Source organism: Nicotiana tabacum, chromosome 5 (genome assembly GCF_000715075.1).
Source record: "Nicotiana tabacum cultivar K326 chromosome 5, ASM71507v2, whole genome shotgun sequence".
In the NCBI taxonomy this organism is placed as follows: Eukaryota; Viridiplantae; Streptophyta; class Magnoliopsida; order Solanales; family Solanaceae; genus Nicotiana; species Nicotiana tabacum.
The window spans coordinates 34524226-34532407 of record NC_134084.1 but is presented as its reverse complement, the minus strand read 5'-3'; positions in this window follow the sequence as shown (position 1 = coordinate 34532407).

Genomic DNA, 8182 nt, shown 5'->3' with positions numbered 1-8182 from the left:
TTTGCACCAATAATATGGCCGAATATGAAGCCTGCATCTTGGGGCTCAAAATGGCCATTGACATGAACATTCAGAGTTGCTAGTGATCGGGGATTTAGACTTACTCATACATCAGGTTCGAGAAAAGTGGGCAACCAAGAACTCTAAGATACTTCCCTACTTGCATCACATACAGGAGTTGAGGAAAAGGTTCACAAAGACAGAATTTCAGCATGTCCCCAGAGTCCAGAACGAGTTTGTTGATGCATTAGCTGCTTTATCGTCCATGATCCAGCATCCAGATACAAATTTCATTGATCCCATCATAGTAAAGATTCATGATCAGCCAGCTTATTGTGCTCACGTTGAGGAAGAAGCGGATGGAAAACCATGGTTCCATGACATCAAGGAGTACCTGACAATAGGGGAATATACAGAACTTGCCAACGCTACTCAGAAGCACACACTTCGTAGGTTATCCAGCAACTTCTTTCACAGTGGAGGAATCCTGTACAGGAGGACTCCCGATTTGGGTTTACTAAGATGTGTCGAAGCAAAAGAAGCATCCAGGCTATTGGACGAAGTGCATGCAGGGACCCGCGGGCCGCACATGAATGGTTTTGTCTTAGCAAAGAAGATACTCGGAGCAGGGTATTTTTGGATGACTATGGAAACAGACTGTATCCGGTATGTTCGCAAATGCCATCACCGTCAGATACATGCAGATATGATAAAAGTGCCTCCAAACGAGCTTACTGCAACAAGCTCACCATGGCCATTCGCCGCTTGGGGAATGGCTGTTATCGGACCTATCGAGCCTGCCGCATCAAATGGGCACAGGTTAATCTTAGTAGTAATCGATTATTTTACCAAATGGGTCAAAGCAACATCATACAAGGCAGTCACTAAGAAGGTTGTGGTAGATTTCGTTTGCGACCGCATTGTTTGTCGGTTCGGAATTCCGGAATCAATCATCACCGATAATGGTTCCAATCTCAATAGCAACTTGATGAAAGCAATGTGTGAAACATTCAAGATCAAACACAAGAACTCTACAGCCTACAGGCCTCAGATGAATGGAGTTGTGGAGGCAGCCAACAAGAATATCAAGAAGATACTAAAGAAGATGGTCGAAAGGCACAAACAATGGCATGAAAAATTGTCATTCGCCTTATTGGGATACTGCACCACAGTTCGCACATCGACCGGAGCAACTCCCTATATGTTGGTTTATGGTACAGAGGCGGTCATCCCCGCCGAGGTAGAAATTCCCTCCTTAAGGATCATACAAGAAGCAGAGTTGGATGATGCAGACTGGGTAAAAGGTCGCTACGAGCAGTTAGCCCTTATAGATGGGAAAAGGATGAATGCAGTTTGCCACGGTCAGTTGCATCATAACAGAATATCCAGAGCCTTCAACAAAAGAGTTAAGCCAAGGAAGTTTACACCGGGGCAGCTGGTGTTGAAGAAAATATTCCCACATCAAGATGAAGCCAAGGGAAAGTTCTCTCCTAATTGGCAGGGTCCGTACATGGTTCACCGGGTTCTAACTGGAGGAGCCCTTATTCTTGCAGAAATGGACGGAGAAGTCTGGCCAAAGCCGATCAATTCAGATGCAGTAAAACGATATTATGTGTAACCACTTATGATTCCCTCTATGATGTAATTTGAACTATGCTTGACCTGATTCCCGTTTAAGAGGGGATACGTAGGCAGCCTATGGGTTCAGTCACAGTTTAATAAAAATTTCATTTTCCCCGTTATTGGAACTGGGGCAGAATTTTGAGGAGGACCCTCAAAATTCCGAAGTTGATTTTAGTCCATGCATCGCCAGAAGCGCCAGCCCAGTAAACTGGGGTAGAATTTTGAGGTGGACCCTCAAAATTCCGAAGACGATTTTTTAGTCATTCAGCACAGCCGTCAGAAATGTCCGCTCAGCAAACTGGGGCAGAATTTTGAGGAGGACCCTCAAAATTCCGGAGCGAAAGAGGTTGCAATGTCTTGAACCACGTCGCAGTCGTTGGTTCATCTAAAGAAAACTATTTTCGATTATATACTTACGTTATATTTACTAAATCATGCATAACTATTATCCGAATTGCTGTTGTTTAGCGACGCTACCCCAATGACATACAACATCAAGAGCCCGGGGAAGAAAAACTAACCTTCTCCCCTTACAGAACTCACGATTTTTCTTTGGATGCAGGCACTCGACTTGCAATATCGTTAAGTATATTTATGTACGCATACTTTCCCAAGAATGCAACTTCTCAGAATCATCACTTGCCCGCAATTGCTATCCGTACACAATCTCCCCAGCAGTCATATTGTCGTAATCGGCTATCAGCTAAGAGATCTTACTACTAATCGTCCTTTTACATTCTTGTACTGCATAAGGCTACTTATCTGCCTTTCGAGACTAAGCTCTGTCTCCATCTGCATTTTGCATAAGGCTACTTTTCTGCCTTCTGAGGTTAAGCTCTACCTCCCTCATCATCTGCACAAGGCTACTTATCTGCCTTTCGAGACTAAGTTCTGTATCCATCTGCATTTTGCATAAGGCTACTTTACTGCCTTCCGAGGTTAAGCTCTACCTCCCTCATCATCTGCATAAGGCTACTCTTCTGCCTTTCGAGACTAAGCCTTGTCTCCATCTGCATTTTGCATAAGGCTACTTTTCTGCCTTCCGAGGTTAAGCTCTACCTCCCTCATCATCTGCATAAGGCTACTTATCTGCCTTTCGAGACTAAGCTTTGTCTCTATCTGCATTTTGCATAAGGCTACTTTTCTGCCTTCCGAGGTTAAGCTCTACCTCCCTCATCATCTGCATAAGGCTACTCTTCTGCCTTTCGAGACTAAGCCTTGTCTCCATCTGCATTTTGCATAAGGCTACTTTTCTGCCTTCCGAGGTTAAGCTCTACCTCCATCATCATCTACATAAGGCTACTTATCTGCCTTTCGAGACTAAGCCCTGTCTCCATCTGCATAAGGCTACTCTATCTGCCTTTCGAGACTAAGCATTGTCTCCATCCTGCATGGCTGAAATATCTCCTCTTTACTTTTCTCGCACGACTGCAACATCGCTACCTTCATTTAAATTATGTACCGGCTGAAAGATCGCCACCTTTTGCATTTCATGGGCTGAAAGATCGCCAACCTATTCAAAGGCATCATAGTTCGAAGGCACCATCTACATGGCCCGAGAACATCACTTCATGGCCTGCGAATTTTTATTTATGCTCTTTATAGCCCGGGACGTCATGGTCCAAGGACGTCATCCTAACCGTCCAAAGACAGCATTCATGGTCCAATGGAAACTTGCATCACGTTTAAATTTATGTACAATCTATGCTGTATTGCCCACTTGTAGGTACATCGGCTAGCAAACGGACGTCTCAGTAGTAGCGATCCCGCTCCGGTTCTCGCAGCCTATCAGACTTCAACTATCCTTCTCAACTTAGGCATCGCGTTCGTTCCTTTCAATAACTCTATCGGCATATTTCGCTGATGGATCCTGAACTACATATGGCCTGATTCCTGTAAGACCAGGGATATGTAGGCAGCTCAAGAGCCAGAGCTCGGTCAGAATTCTTTGCAAATCGTCTCTTTCGGTCAAAATTGGTCATCATATCTTTACCCGCCAACTCTTTCATCCTTCCCGGGTAAAGATGGGCAGCTGTTGATACCCAATTTTTCCCTATGTATATTTTTTACATGCAAATACTTTCAAATATCATGTACATACATATATAAGTATGCCCAAGTGTTTTAGTATTTTTCCAATTTTTTAAAAGATTTTTAAATTGATTTATTGCTCAATAATTATTACTAAAATTATCACTTTGGTGAATAACTTAATTTATTCTCATATTTATACCAAAATATAGGTAGGTTACTTTTCATATATTTTTACAAATTAATTTGGTATTTTAAAAGCTAAATTGCATATAATTGCAATTTTAGTCTGCTTTAAGATTTAATAGCATTTTATAATTATGAAACTGGTTCCAATATTTTTTAATTAATATTTATATACTATTAACGGATCTAGTGCTTTTAATTTGCTTTCAAAATCATTTTTTACTATTTTAATAAAATAAAAAGGGAAAACTGACTATTTAAATTTTGGCCTCAGTTCGTTTCAATTGTAGCCCCATTACATTTCGATTTTAGCCTAAAATTGACCCAGTTTCAAACTCAAATTCGGACCGGCCCAATTACCACTCTAACCCGACCCAGAACCTATTCAATCGACCCAACCCATAACCCCTTTTAATCCCGGCCGTTGATCATTTAGATCAACGGCCACCGTTGCTTCTTACCTTTTTTAATCCAAACGACCCTAAACCCTACCTCATTCTTTCAGAGCCGCCGCCTTTGAATCCCTTCTTTCTCTCAACTCTCTCTCAACTCACCTCAAACCCTAGCCGCTGCCTCTCACTAAAACCCTAATCCATGGCTTCCCAGGCTCATCGGAGGCCTATACCAGCCTCTCATGGCTTCTATGTGCTCATTTCGGAGGTTCTATGACTAGATCTTGAAAGGTTTCGACCAAGCCTTTGCTTGATGACTGTTCTCCGGTCGTCTTCAACCTTTGTCCGGCCAGCCATGGCTATCCGAGTTCGACCTTCGACTCTCCTGCTTAGATCGATGGTTTTCAAAGCCTTCCTCATCACCTGGGTTTCTTACGAAACCCTAATCTCTAAGGTTCCTTCGATTTTATTTCAGATCTGCTCCGGATCTATGTGTGTTTTGAACTTGCTAAGCATTTTTTCTCGAAGTTTCTTTAATTTTGCTTTCAAAAATCTTTATTCTTCAACTAGGGTTTCATGTTAAGTTATTTCGAATCTCTTCTCTGATTCTCGACATGTTTTGCTGTGTTTTGCTTGTGTTGTTTTTCTATTTGAGTTAGCATGTTGAAAACCCTAATTCTTGGAATTTTGTTTGAGTTTCTTAGTCTGTTTGTTTGTATTAGTTTGATTTACCTTGTTTACACCTGATTAGCATTGAAAACCCTAATTTTTGGGGTTTATTTGAGATTCTGAATTCGCTTGTTTGTTTCACTTGTTTATCGCCTCTAAACTCGACTAATTTTCGAAAACCCTAGTTCTTTGGGGCCTATTCGAGTCCCTTGAGTTTATTCGTGCAATTCGTCTGTCTGAAGTTGCTCAGCCTGATTCTTTTTGTTTCAGCATCTCTCTTCCTTATGTGTTTCCTTTTTGTTTTGAGTTCCGACTATCTGTCAAACTCGACTGTGTTTTCAGAAAGGTTTTTACTTGATTCTTCGCATGCTTCTGATCTTTTCCTCTACTACTAAATCACTGAAACCTGACCTACGTGACTATCATGCTATGAATGTTTGCTCTATGCTATTACTGTATGTTATTCCTTCTCGCCATAGCTTGGCCTCACATACTTATTACTTGTGCACTTCATTTATATACTGAGTCCCTTCTGTGATTGATTTTCAAACTCGTGATTGATTTTCAAAACTTTTCCTTATGAAATTCTGATTTTTTACTCGCCCGCTAAGGGTTAATTGATTCTCTCTCTTTGTTTAGCCTTACCAGATCCTTTCCAAAATAAGTACATTCCTGTATTTAGATTTAATCCCTTACTATATGGTTTTACTGCTCCTTTTATGGTAACAATCATTCTGCTTACAAATTGATCTTCTTTCCTTATATTAAGCATTTTAGTGTCCGTTTGAGTAGTAATCTCTTGATTAAAGGGGAATACCTGTGTTAATTGATTCTGACTGTGTTTATTTCCATGTTTGTGTTGAAACCTTATTTGTTACCTTATTCTCTACTCGTTTTCAAAACTATAAATACCTGTACCTCTTCTCTTTCAAAAAACAAGTTCGAACACACAACATAAGTCACCACTTCCTCTCAAATACACTTAGGTTTTCTAAAAAAGCATTCGAGTTTTCTCTGAACTCATAAGCTGTCTTCTCTGATTGTGTTTTGGCTGCAAGTATCCTGCTTTTCTTTGTGCTTACTTTTCTGCAACTGGTATGTCTCTTCTTGTTTAAATTCTGCCCCTTCTCTTATATGTTTATGCTTCAGTCTTTTCTTTGTTTATTTTATTGCTTTCTGCAAGCCTGTTATTCCTGCTCCTATATGAATCCCCATCCCTGAACCCTTTGTCTGCTGAGTTATGGTTCAGAAAACATGACAACCCTTGACATTGTTGTTCATGTATATAAAATGGACTCCATGAGTCCTAAACTCTTTCAATTCCTATTCCTTTTCCCCCTTATATGTATTCTGAGCTTGAGACCTTGGTCTGGCAGTGTCCTAATCACTGCACAGACCATAGTCTGACCTTCAATTGGTTTGTGCTCTTATTTGTTGGCTGAACAGGCTTGGTCAGGGGTGTGCCAGCCTACCTTGTGGCTAGGCATGACCACCAGCCTGCCATGGCATTCCCCAACCCCCTCTCTTGCACTTACACTCATTCTTAGAACCTAAGTTTTGCCCCTCTCTTGTGAGCCTTGCTTTGGGATCCATGAGCTCCCTCTAAACTTGGACACCTGAGGGCTGGCTCTTCCACACTGGACTGTAACTCTTTCTAATTAACATCTTAGGTGTAAGCACTGCCTGGAGTTCCTGAAACTCCTTGGATCTCTGAAACACTCTAGATAAGAGAAGGCTTTGGAAATCTGGATCTCGAAAGTGGTTCAATCTCATATTGTTAGATACTAAGTCTGAATTAGGCTGCTCGGATGTAGCTATAATATCTGATGTATTTTTTATTTCTATCTTATTTTTTACTGGTCTGTAATAATTTGTATAAACTCATGGGATTTTAGTGAAAAGGGGAGGGGGTTACTTTTCATGCACAAAAGGGTAAAAATCATGTCTATAGGTTTAATTTCTCCACTGCGCAATTTCACACGTAGAGACCATGCCTATAGGATTTAACTTCTAAACTTTCTACAACTATGCATACAGATATTGTGCTCATAGGGGTTTACATTTCTGCATATAATGATACCATTAAGCAAATTGTAGGCTTAATTATAAAGTTGCATATAGATACCATGTTTGTAAGACTCTTGTTAAAAAGTGTTAAAATCAGTTAACGTATAGAAAGCATGCCTATAGGAACTTCGAGTCGGAATTGTCTCATTTGTTCAAAATAGCACCAACCGTTTAAATTAATATATACTTTGGTAAAACTGGCAGTCTTCTGTGATTTTTTGAACCTCGTAAGTTAACAAACATTTTCTAAACCAAACTGCCATTTTCTGAAACTCACTTTTTTCTGATAAGGTTCATGAAACTCTTTTTTTTCAACTAGTCTGCATGTCTTCTGAAGCTCCTTTCTTTTCTTTTAAATCTTTTTTCAAAACAGTACATTCTTTTTCTGAAACTCGTTTCACTCTGATAAAAAACTGGTAACTCTTCATAACCAGTTCGCTTTTCAAAATCGTTAGTTCTATCCAACACATAGCTGAAAGTAGACTAGTCCTTAAGAACTGCATTCGAGCGAGCCTAATGCGGACTTCCTGTCTAAAAGTATGTGTTGAACCAGTCCGCTTATCGCTTTAATTTTAAAAACCAAACCAGTACATGCAAGACATGCTAAACTCTATGGCTTATCTGACTTAAGGAGGTTTACTTGAGCCTTACTTGCTTATCTGCTTCCCCTTTTACTTGCATTATGTGTTTTGATTGACGCCTAGTGTTTTGTCCTTTGAAAGATCTCAAAAGGCCCCAAATCCCTTTCCCTTTAGGATTAGTAGTCCTAAATGCCTCCGGAACTGATAGGATTGGGACGGGTACTAGCATGCAATAAGCAACGAAACTTTCCGCGCTTTAATACCTTAACGGGGTGGGTGGGTAAAATATGGATATGATGACCGGTGCGCTAATATCACGTGCGACCCCTCTTCTGAGGAGTGATTGCTGGATATTGCATTGATGTGATCCATATTATTTGTAAACCTAGGACCCCTCTCCCCTTTACTTGTTAATTTTTAAGTTTTCTTTTAAATTAATTTTCCAAACTCTCTACTCCTTCAACTCTTAAACTTGTTTGCAAAACTATGTGAAAAATCCTTTTCTTTTCTACTTGTCTGCTTAAAGTCACAATTGTAGCATGGCCGGGAACCACACCAGTGGATCTTGAGGGGTGCCTAACACCTTCCCCTCGAGATAATTTCTAACCCTTACCCAACCTCTGGTTCTTCATC